This window comes from Mastomys coucha, unplaced genomic scaffold (genome assembly GCF_008632895.1).
Source record: "Mastomys coucha isolate ucsf_1 unplaced genomic scaffold, UCSF_Mcou_1 pScaffold22, whole genome shotgun sequence".
Taxonomy (NCBI): Eukaryota; Metazoa; Chordata; class Mammalia; order Rodentia; family Muridae; genus Mastomys; species Mastomys coucha.
Genome location: NW_022196905.1, coordinates 13,337,288 through 13,350,062, shown reverse-complemented (window position 1 = coordinate 13,350,062; position 12,775 = coordinate 13,337,288).

The window sequence follows — 12,775 nt, the reverse complement described above, 5'->3', positions numbered from 1 at the left end:
TTGTGAACTTTCTGTTTAGATCTGGGCTAATTGTTTTCTTGATATCTAGTTTCTTGAGTTCCTTATATATTTTGAATCTTAGTCCCCTATCAGATGTGTAGCTGGTAAAATGTCTTTTCTCACTTTGTAGCCTACTGCTTTGACTAAATAACAGTGCCCTTTGCCTGATAGAAGTTTTATGTTCTACTTATTAATTGTTAATACTACTGCCTGTGCTATTGGTGTTCTGTATAGCCAATGAGTTCAAGACTATTTTCCACTTTCTCTTCCATCAGGTTCAGTATATCTGGTTTTATGTTGAGCTCCTTAATCTTCCTGGCTTGAGTTTTATGTGGGCTGGTAGATATGGCTATATTTGTATATGTGTGCAGTCAATCATCCAGTTTAATCAGCACCATTTGCTGTCTTTTTGCTGCTGTGTATTTCTGGCTTTTTTACCAAAATCACGTGTTGAGAGGTGTGCAGGTTTAAATGTGAGTTTTCAATTCAATTTCATTGGTCAAGGTGTCTGTTTTGTGCCAATACCATGCTGGTTTTATTATTATAGCTCTGGAGTGCCATTTTAAATAAGGAACTGTGATACCTCCAATGGTTCTTTTATTTTTCAGAATAGTTTTAGCTATTCCCAAGTTTTTTGTGTTATCATATGAAGCAGAAAATTGTCCCTTCAAGATCTGGGAAGTGCTGTGTTGGAATTCTGATGAGAACTTTATTTTGTATATAAATTGCTTTTGAAAGGATGGCCATTTTTATTATATTAATCCTAGTGGTCTAGTCACAGGTGAGGTCTTTTCATCTTCTGAAATCTTCTTTACTTCCTTCTGCATCTTATAGTCTTATCATAGAAGTCTTTCACTTGCTTAATTAGAATCATCCAAGATGTATCATAGTATTTGAACATTTTGTGAAATGTGATGTTTCCTTTGTTTCTTTTTCCATCCTTTTGTCATAGTTTTCAGACTTGGGGGCTAGTGATTTTTCTGAGTTAATTTTGTATCCAGCTACTTTGCTGAAAGTGTTTATGAGATGTAGGAGTTTCATGATGTAATTTTTCAGTCACTTATGTATACTATCATACCATCTGCAAATAAAAGTATTTTATTGTCTCCTTTCAATTTGTTTCCCCTTGATCTCATTCATTTGTCTTACTGCTCTAGCTAAGACATCAAGTACTATATTGAGTAGGTATGGAAAGGGTGAACAACTTTGTTTTGTTCCCGATTGTAGTGAAATTGATTTGACTTTCTCATTTCTAAAATACTTCAGAGGTGGAACTGAAAAACATGGCTATAGCCTGGATAGTTTCTTCTTTTTCCCCCCTCAGGCAATTTCTCCAGGTTGCTGCATGTATCAGGCTATTTCATTTTATTGCTAAATAGTATTTCATGGTGGGTTTGGGTCACACTCTTTAGCAGTTCACTCATGGAGGGACTTCTGAGCCATGTGTAGAGCTAGTAAAAATAAAGCCATTCAAGGGGAATGAGTTTGTTTTGGGGGGGTTATTGCTCTGGGGTTTTTTGTGTTGTTTGCATGTGTGTGTGTGTGTGTGTTTATGTGTGTGTGTATGAAATATAACTTCTTTGCTTTTAGAAAACAGCCTCCTTAACTTTCATATTTTAAAATAAATCACATGCATTTTTATCTCCATAGAAAATATCTAAGTGTAGCTGGGTAGTGGTGGCATAGGCCTTTAATCACAACACTGAGGAGACAGAGGCATTTTGATATCTTTGAGTTCAAGGCCAACACAGTCTACAGAGAGAGTTTCATGACTGCCAGAACTGTTGCACAAAGAAACCCTGTCTCAAAACAAACAAACAAACAAACAAAACGAAACAAAACCCAAACTAACAAAAACCAAAAAACAACCCAATCAACTAACCAAACCAGTAACAACAACAAAAAACAAAAAATTATCAAATAATCCAAGTGAATTTAATTCATAAAACTCTTCTAGAAGTCTAAAGACATATTTGCAAGGATCAGACACTTCAGTATTTGTCTATTATCAAAAGGCTTCTGGTATTTCTTGCTTTCTCAGTGAGACTGGGAGCTGTTTAAAGGTATAATTTTATCACATACCACATTTGTACAGCCTGTAGTAGTATGAAAATTTTATATATCAGGAAAGAACCAATAAAATGATTTTAAAGGTTTAAATTGTGTTATTTTTATTTGTGTATATGTATCTTTTGCCTCAAGTATGTACATGAACCATGTATGTGCCTGGTGTCCAGGGAGTCCAGAACAGAATTTCTGATGTCCTATAACTGGAGTTATAGATAGTTAAGAGCCATCATGTAGATTTTGGGAAATAAACCTGGGTCCTCTACAAGAACAGACTGTTGTGCTATCTTTCCAGCCCCTCATATAGATGATTTTTAAAAGTTAATGTGGCTTATTGCTGTGCTCCATATGCCTAACACCATATTATACTAAATGCTGGGTGGGTTCAAGAATGCAGAAGCCTCTGTATCAACATTGATGCTTATGCAGATTATGTGCTGCTCTGACTTTAGTGCCCACCATGGGAAATAGATGACATGGTTTAGTGTGTAAAGATTTCAGAGGATGTAGATCTTAAATCGCTGGAAACATGGGAAATGTACATAAATTTCTGGAAAAGAAAAGAGTCTAAGCAGGAAAGGTATCTTAGAAATGCTGTGTGACAGACTGAGAGATAATCATGATGATCAGGTCCGAGGGACAGAGTATGAACAGACTGCGACTAGCTATTGTGGATCAGATGTTGACATCTATCTTAGAGTTCCCATGTTAAAGTCCTTATCCTTAGTTGATTGCAAGAGAAGATGGGAGTCTGTGTTGATATGCAGGTCAGAAGAGAATGTTCATGAGTGAGATTTAGGATATCCAGAGACCCATCTGACCCCTCCTCTACCCTGTGGGGTTATGATGAGGAACCCCCCACTAGGCTGCAACCTAGTGGGGGTTTCTCATATGAACCTGACCATACTGAACCTTTAATCTTGAAATTCTAGCCTCCAGAAGTATGAAAGAGCAAATGATACTGACTGTTAATTCTATGTTAACATGTTGAGTCATGTGTGTTACATGTATGTACTTATTCTGTCTTCTGCATAAAGAATTTGTTTTAAAAAAATTGCCAATTGAGATTACACACATTGGTCAGTGTAGCTGTGAAACTGGACTCAGCTTTAAGCCCCAATGACCATTTGATATTCTGCCTGCTTCTGATCTTCTAGGGAGTTTCTTGGTGCTGCAGATTCATTTCTTAACTGGTTCTTTGACTTAAGCAGGGCCAGTGGGTGAGTTTTCCATTGTTGTCATAAAATGCAATGACTTAAGACTGAAGACATGGCTGCTGGTCACATCTCAACCACAAGTACAAAGCAGAGAGAGTGAACTAGAAGTTGGATGAGGCTTTTAATCTAAAAAACCAGTCCCTAGTGGGTACTTCCTCCAGAAAGTGTGCACCCCCTCAACTTCTCCAAACAGTGCTACCACCTTGGGACCAAGTATTCAAAGATCAAAGGGTCTGGGAGATATTTCTCATCCAAACCACTATAGCCAGCAACAACGTTAGAATGTAAATTGAGTCCACAGACTTCTTTTGCTCTAATAGATCCTAATTCAATATAACTGGGATATGAACTCATGATGAATTCCACCTGTGGAAAGCATCTGGTGTGACATCCCCATGAGGGATTAGACTGAGTGACAGAGAGAGCATGACTCAAGTAGGTGCATTACTCCTTGCCAGTTCCTGTTATCCCCTTCTCCTTCTCCATCATACAACATCAGAAAAACTGTGCTCCAAAATGTCTGTGAAAAGAGATAATGGAGTTTTGCTATTAGGTCCAAGGTTCAAGGTAGGACGCATGGCTTTGAAGAATGTAGTCCTGAGCCTACAAGATCACTGAACTTCTAAACTGATGCTAACATTGCTGCCACATCATATCTGAGACTCCTAAAGAAACCATTTGCAAGGAGATCCCATTGAGTACCCTACAGGACTCCACCTCTGTGCTATTGTTAGAGGAATGACATAAAGGCACTCATTTGGAAGGCAGGATGGCAGTGATGAATCCTGCACATTCTGGCACTAAGGAAACTGAAGAGTGAGTGCCAGTGGCTACTGTGCTTTAGATCCCAGCTGTGCTGATCTGAGGCCCAGCTGCAGAAGACACATCTACCAAACACAAAGATATGAAACTATGTGGAGGGCTCTGATGATGGTTCTGTCCCTCACATACTTCCTTCCTTCATTTACATTTTCAGTCATAAAGAAGCCGTTTGTTAATACACCTTTAAAAAAAAAGCTTCATTTGTAATTTTAGATGCTTTCAGTAAAGAAATGCTCATAGCCCAAGGGCCCCATAACAAAAAGCAAAATGTGTGTAATCCCCAAATACATATGGACTTTCGAAGACAAATTCACTTCAAATATTAATGGCTTTAATGAAGACAGGAATCTAACTTAAAATCAACAAATCATTGGATTTGCAGTAAAAGTGTAAGCAATGAACTAATTAATATACTTGCTGATTATTTTCCTAGATAAAGACATTGGCTGTTAAGTTTAATGATGCCTCAAAAATCTAGCTAAGCAATGAAAAAGACAACCAGGCAGTTATTTGAAGTCATTTACTTAAAAAGCAGTATCTTATCCTTTCCATCAGAATAAAAGAGATGGAAGTATAGCTCAGTGGTAGAGGACTTGCCTAGAGTGGACAAGGCCCTCATACTGCAAAGTACGAACTAACAGATAAATGAGATGAGAATAGCAGTGACACTTTTGTTGGTATTGTTACTTTTGTTTTATCATTTGATCCAACTTTGTTAATCTGGATGAAAGCCAGCACTCATCACACTTATTACTCAGGACCCAATTAATTAACAACAACCCTTTCATTTGCACAAGCCTAATTTGGGTGCCCTCATAATCGTTCTTTTAAAAAAAGAGCCTTGTATGAAAACAGCTTGCGAGTAAATCAGAACCCTTCCCTTCCTGCTTCTGCCTGATCTTGTTTTATACAAAATGAGTCCACAGTTTTAACAAAGCCTAACCATTCACATCTCACTGTGAAAACCCTTGTCATCATGCTCACACATACCTTCAAAGTCTAAGAAATACTGCAGTTTATTAAGATGTGGATTTTCAAGCTCAATGCAAGTGACAGCCTCAAGTTGCCGTATGACTCCAGGCCAAAGCTAGAGACAGTTCTCACATTCCTTGGCATTACAGGGGGAAAGAAGTGCTATACACGCACTGTTGCTTTGTCAGAATCTTAATTCTTCTTGACAGCTTCCACTTGAAGACTAAGATCAATCAGCACTCTGGCGCACACATCACCTTGGACAGCAGCTAGTCAACAGTAAAGAGACATCACTATGATATTAGGGGTTCAGCGATTAGAACTGAGAAAAATTATCAACCATCAATCACAAAGCATAGTCTTAATTAAACAAAAGCCAAAGGTAAACCTGCTGTATAAGGTGGACTTATCAAAATAATGAAAATTGAAATAAATTGTGTACCCAGTTCCTCTTGAGCATCATTTTGAATATTTCATCAAGAATTCACTAGAGAGACATGGCTCCAGTGGTCTCTCATCTCCATGTTCCTTCTGGCATAGCCTTACCCCTTATAGGCAGTCAGGGTCCTGTCCTATTTACAAGACTGCCTGTGATTTTTTTAAAGACTTTGTGTGTTTTGCTTTGTTCCCTATCAGTGTTGGCATCTTAAAATTTCTTTTGATGAAACATTCAGAGAAGTGGGCATCCAGGTGGTACCCTTAGGCTGATACAATCCCTGAATGTCACTGGTCTTGATACTATTGGCGTATTATACCTGCAGCCACAAGATGCTTACCCATGTCACTTAGTGAGTTTGACTAAAGAAGGGTAGGACTTCAAAACGTCACACACAGATGACTGAAAACAGCCCCTGTGTTCCCTTCTCCTGTTCTCTAGGCATCTAGCTTCCCATAGTGAAACACGAATAGGGCCCAATGTAGCATGAGCATTATCAGTACAGATGATTATCCACCCTTTGAAGGCCCAATTTTATGGTTTTTGTGGTTATTATGTTGTTGTTGTTTAACTCTAATTTATTATTCATTTTGCATCATTTAAACTTTACTTCTCATATAAGCTTTCACCTTAGTAATCAGGCTGCTAAGAGATCAATGACTTCAGGTCCTGTTGGCAGTGTTTGCTGTCCCAATCCCTTTACCTTACCCAACCGACTAACAATGGGCCTGTGCCCTGCACCATATCACAAATATAATACTCTTCCAAGATTCTCAAGTCACTACAGTCAGTAGTAAAGTCTGAGTAGACTCTATTTCCTGTGGTCATCTCTATCAAATAATTAATGGCTATGATCACCATTATTGAAAGCACCTGCCTGACAAATTCCATCAAATGCTCAAGTCTAGTCTTAAGCCAGTCCCCTTTCTCAGCTATCACTTTAGGACCTGCACAAGGGTGAAGTACCACATGGCATCACATTACTTGTGTATTTTACTTTAAGTGCAGCATGCTTTGGTGTCCATAAGAAAAAAAACACTGATAATGCCACATGGTATTACATTTTTTTCAAGTAAGGTGCAAACCAACTTCCCCTGATGATGTCCTCTCTCTTTGGTTGCACAAATGTTCAGGGGTGCTTAGTCTGTCTTATTCAGTCATCATGAAGCAGGTATAGCAGACTACAGCAAACTCCATGAATGGGTTTAGACACAGCTTTACCATTTGATTCCAAATAATTTTGAATAATGCCACTGTGTTCATTTGAGTTGTTAAGTTGAGCCCTCACTTCTCCCCATCAGTGGCTTTCATCTTTGGTGTACAGTTTTCAGGAATTGAGTTGGCAAAGTCCATCTGACAAAATCTTAGTGAAGAAACAAATTGCACAGTAAGTTAATTTGTCTCACATGTCCATTTATATGTCAGACATTATACTAGGTGATTAGGATATGGCAGTTGGTGCTTACTGTCTACTGAATAAGACAGTAAATAAATTATCAAACAAATAAATGTGAAACTAATAGAAATATATGGGTAAAGCAAATTATATATTACCCAGAATATAGTGTTCAAGAAATATAAAGTACTATTTCTAATAATAATTTCCATATGAGAAATACACAATATTCTATGTATGATATATTCAATTCATATTGTGTACTTATTATATGAGATAGTGGGTGTTATGGTTATTGTTAAATATTCAATCGCTCTAAATTAATGGCTTGAAATACTAACAATTGACTTGTCAAACTCATAAACCTGACATTTGGATAGCACTTAGTAGCTGAGATGTGCCTATTGGAAGCTGGAGGGTCCCCCTGTTGAGGCTAGCATCAGTGCTGGTAACCAGCAGGAAGTTCAAGCAAGGCAGTTGGCTAGCAGCCTGGTTTTCTTTTTACATGAGTCTTGTAGTGAGGCTGCTTGAGCTCTGTCCTGGTGTAGAGCTGGGTGGTAAGAACATTTGACATGGCAGAAAGTGAAAGCTTAAAGCTGAGAACCTAATTCCCAGCACTGTATTCTGCACCATATTTCTAAACAGTTAGAGAGCTTCCTCAGCTTCCCAGGAGGATAAAGACTCCTCTGGTCAACATAAAGAGGGTCAAAGATATGTAGCTGCCTTCATCCTGGAACAATAGGTTGTAAATGTGAAATCCAAATGTATTCACTCCTGTTTATACACATATTCACTTTTTTGACTATATGATTTTATATAATCCTGCCAATTTGGATTCCTAATTTCCAGTAGATCATGCTACTGGAATTTTCCAGGAATTGGGACAGGAATTTTTATTTGATAAGGAATACTAAACTTGTTATGTAGCAAACCCCTCGTCTATTTACTTCCTCCCAGCCCCAGATATGTCCCAGTGTTCATTTTATGCCTAGGTTGTGTCCTGTCATACTGGAGAGTGCCTGAAAGAGCAGAGTCTCAGTGGTCAGACAAGTACACCCCTACTACCAAAGTTACCTGGCACAGAGCTGCAGAAAGAACATGTCTCAATGACTCCGAGGCTTCAACTCTTGAGATCATTGTTCAGTTTGGGGATGCCAGCTATAGCCCAGGCCCACCTTTGTGATTTTTCTGAGATATCTTCTCTCTTCACTGGGAATGAAAGAGGTTTTTAAACACCCACTCTATTCTTTTATGCATTGTAGATCCATTGGAGACTTAATTAGTGGGAAATTCTTGAGCAGCAATTGATTTGTTAAAACTTAATTCAATCTTGAGTATTCTCTTTTTATTAAAAATACTTGAAAATTAGACACCAAGTTTTGGGTTTTCTTGAGTGAGTTTCCATTTATACACTAGCCGTAGTGAATTTTCTAATTCGATTATGTTTGTAAACTACTTCTGGTTGAAATTTGTTAAAATTTTCATATTACACTGATCTCTTAGATATTTGTAGATTCAGATAATGAAACTTAAAAAATACATTTGATTAAAATTGACAGCTTTGAGTTTTGGGAAAGTGTTTTAAGCCATTGCCTAGGCCTGTGAAAAATTACTTCATGCTTATTCTAGCTCTTGCCCCTATTAGTCTCCTTTGTATTTAGAGAAAAGTTGCAACCATATGTTTCTGATTCAGTTATAATTACCTTATTTAATCTTAGCTCAGAAAGCTATTGTTTTGCAGGAAAGTTTAGTTTACCATGATATATAAACCATTTTAAGTTTTTTTCTTAAATATGTATGACTATAATTGCCAAACTTCACCTGAAAATTTAAAAAAACAAAAAGCTTTCTTACATGATGCTGGATCCTTGAACAGTACTAGATTCAAGTAGTGTATTGCACCAAGTTCTCTCTCTCTCATACACAAACACACATACATACACATACACACATAAAGGGTGGCGGTGGCCTTAGCTAGGGAATCTCAGCTAAGACATCAAAGACTATATTAATTGAAACACTGTTGCTAGAATTATTTTTCATTCAGGTGTAAATGTTATGATCTCAAAGAATGAGCTACAATCTGAGTTGGCTCCTGGAACCACCATTGCTTCACCCTTGCCATCAACCATTCCATCCTACCAGAAGGATATGGAGACAATCTGTTTTCCGTGTAGAAACCTGTTTTTATATCTTGGATTGACTTCCATATTTCATTCATCTCTTTGTTTTTGTTCTCTTTGCCTATACTCATATGCTCTTTAAGTTATTTGAACATAGTTATACTCATTCTTTTTCATTCTTTGTCTGGGAGTACTTCCAGATCATTCTTGCTGGGTTTCATTACTATGGAAAATGTGAATCAGGGAGAGAAGGCATGTGTTTTTGGTTTTTGTTGTTGTTGTTACTTTTGTAACTGAGTTGCAAATTTTTCATCAGAATTAAGTAGTTTGTTAGTTGTATCTTTCTTTTTGAGCAAATGACTTTTCTTATTCAGTGTAGATATCTATAATGTCCAGGAGAGGATTAAGTTGTAAGAAGGTTATGAAGTTGTTTTCTTTTGTAGACCTGGTAACAAGTGTTGCAGGTTCCATCCCTAGCGGTGAGAATTCAACATTGTCCATGTGAACAGACACCTTTTTGGGTCAGCATATTAGTCCTCCCCTTTGTAGCTTTATGCTGTGACTCTCTATGTCTCATTGTTCTACTTTATGTAATCTCAGGTTGTATGGCTGTGGACCATGAGAGGAAGCCTGGTAAGGTCAAGCTAAAGGCTGGAAGCCCCAGAGACCCTAAGAGGTGGTAGGGGCTTTGCCTACTCCTACCACCAGGCCCCTGTCACTAGCTGTAGCTCCCCGCCATAGATTTGTGGCCATCAATCATGTAAGGGCAACACCCCCCAAGCCCTTCCACATGTAGATGAGGCAATCCCTAACATCTTAGACCAAGACAATAAGAAAAGAAACATGACTGAAGTCAAGTAGGCTCAAAACAGAGTTCTGGATGCTGAGGTCCCTAGAGGTCTTCAGGGTGTTGCCAAAGCTTCCCTTCCCAGACCTTCCTCCCTGCAAAAGGTATTTAATCTCAGGCCCACCCTGAGAAGTGCGGTATGGTTTTATACATCTACTTTCTACTGTGACAATAAACTGTTTGGAACCATGGACCGGCCCTTTTCATTGAGATCCACCATAGGAAGTCATGGAGAAGGACTTTCCCTATAGAGCCGCAGTCTAGCCCCACAAGAAGACTTCTGTGTGCTCCCCTTCCCACCCACCCCTACTACCTCTGGGCCCTGGGCTAGACACTGTACCCATCCCAACAACCCCTAGCTCCATTGTCTCTTCCATGCCTCCCAGAGTCATCAGGGTGTCCAAGAGCCTGTGAACCCCATGGCCTCAGCCTTGTCACAGGCCTAGGGACCTCCAAGCCAACTCTGGCTTACCCACATCTCAGGCTGTGCTTTCTGACCCCAGAGCAGTGTCTTCAGTGCTTCCCTACAACCCAACACCTACCCTGGCAGGGATGTGGAATAAGTGCAGTCAAATTCCTCTCATCCCCCCTCCCCAAGCAGCCACATAATGTGTCAGAGCAGATGCTAGACCACACCCCTACATCTGGTCAGCTGACAGTTGGGAGTTGAAGATCTTGAGAAGCTGATAGTATAGAAGACAGGAAGACCTATGGGATTGGTGGGGGCAGTGCCTGCCTGGAGACTGAGACCCCAAAATGGCATGTCCCTCATATAGTGAGAAGGACCAAGCCTAGTCTGAGACTTGGGAATAGAAGATTCAAGAGGAAAAATAGTGGTCTGACAGTACTTGGAGGTAAAATATTGTCATGAAACTGTCATGAATTGGGATTCAGGACAGAGGTGAGAAGGGAGTCTCAGACTCAGAGGGTAGGTTATAACAACTTATTTATTCATAAGTAGCAATAAATAACTAAATGGTGAAATGGGATCATGCTGGTGTACACACACACACACACACACACACACACACTCACACACTCACACACACACATGCTAGGCTTGGTTTCTATGCTTACATTATAATATTCATGCCCACTCTAGGCTTGGATTTCATGGTATTGTTTCTTTGTCTTGTTCCTTACAAATACCAAAAAAGCTAGCAGTCCTATAGGATGAGGCAGACAGGTGCCAATCCACTGTCATAGGGAAGCAGGATAATAGAGCAGATGGGTTGCCTATATTGTCAGAAATAGCAGAGCCTACCTGATGAGTGAGAGAAGTTCCAGAGGAGGGGCAGGCTACAGGTTAAGTAGTACTGGGACCCACTTGGTAAGGCAGGCAAAAAGATAAAGTCCCAGAGGAGCCAGGCATGCCTATGGAATGGAAAAGAGTGGACCTAGCTGGTGGCATGTGGGAAGAAAGCCTGAGAAGATGGTGGTATTGTTGTGAACTAGGAAGGATCCATTGTACAAGATGGTGTGAGGAAGGTGAGGGCTAGAAGGGTCCAGCAGGCCTATAGGATGGCTAGAAACATAGATCTATGGTAAGCTTTTGAGCACAGATATTTTCCAGGTTTGTGTTGTTTAGCAACATGACAAGTACAAATTGAGAGCAGGGAAAATATTCCAAAAGGATTTTTTTGTATTTATACCTGTGTGTCTGAATAGCACATGCCTCCTATGTATTATTCATTTGTAAATATGTCAGGAGTTTGTTAGTAATCCACAGAGCATACCACATAGCAGGCTATACTCTGCTTAGTAAATGGTAGCCTCTTACCTTCTACTGGTAGCTTTTGTCTAAAAGAGAAAACAAAATTTGTATATGAGACAGAAAATTCATAACCTGATATAGATGACATGAGGTGTGTATTCACATGGATCACATGTTCCTGAGACAGGAATTATAATGAAGTGATTATATTTGGGTCCTTTCACAGTGTAGGGTGTTGGGCACACATTAGTCACCTGGGAATACTACAAGCAAACTCCAAAATGTTTCTTCAACAAATTCTAGAGATAAAAACACTTAAAATGGGCACCTTAAGGTCAGGAAGAAGAAAAAACAACAGAACTATAAGAGATTTCCTCCTGGTTTTGCTTGTGTCATAGTAGTCATCCCATGGGGTTTGAGAAAAACCATTGTTCTCAAAACTTGGCAACTATGTTCAGGAAAGATGTAATAATATTCATCCTATGGATTCACACGATATGTCATGTAAGAAGAGAACACTAATCTATTCTAAGGTCTTACTCTAAATTATATAAAGAAATACTTGGAACTGAAAGGAAAACCAATATAATAATAATAATAGTGGTAAATATTCCTTTTGCTATGTGTTAATATTTAAATGATAAGGAGCTATTTTGGGAACAAAGAAGCATTAATAGATGTGAAATTATTTCAGAAATTTCATTCTCCATGATATAAAGAGAAATATCCCAATAGTTTGAATCTAAATAGGAAAAGTGGCCATGGTTCTCTATTCACACAAACAGGCCACCAAGCTTATTCTGAAGTTCTACTTTCCTCAGCAGGTTATACATCTACATGGTGACAGATGGCCCCAGCAGGACTTTTGGGGTGTCAATGCCACCAATGTGTCCAGATGGAATGTGACAAAAGTACTGATTTATGTCCTCTGCATCTCAGATACTTGCCAAAATAGAAGGGTCCTTCTGGACACCTTTTATAAACAAAGCCACACTCGTGAGCCAAATCTTGTGGGCAAGAAAGACATAAGCAGGCTTTATAAATCAGTGACATTAGGAGGCCACAATATGTTTTGTAAGCCTAAAAATACCCAGAAGAATGGATCGGTTTCTTCCCATCAAAATTATTTGGATCAATCAACAAGTATTTACGGCATGCTCCATCCCTGCTTACCAGAAGGG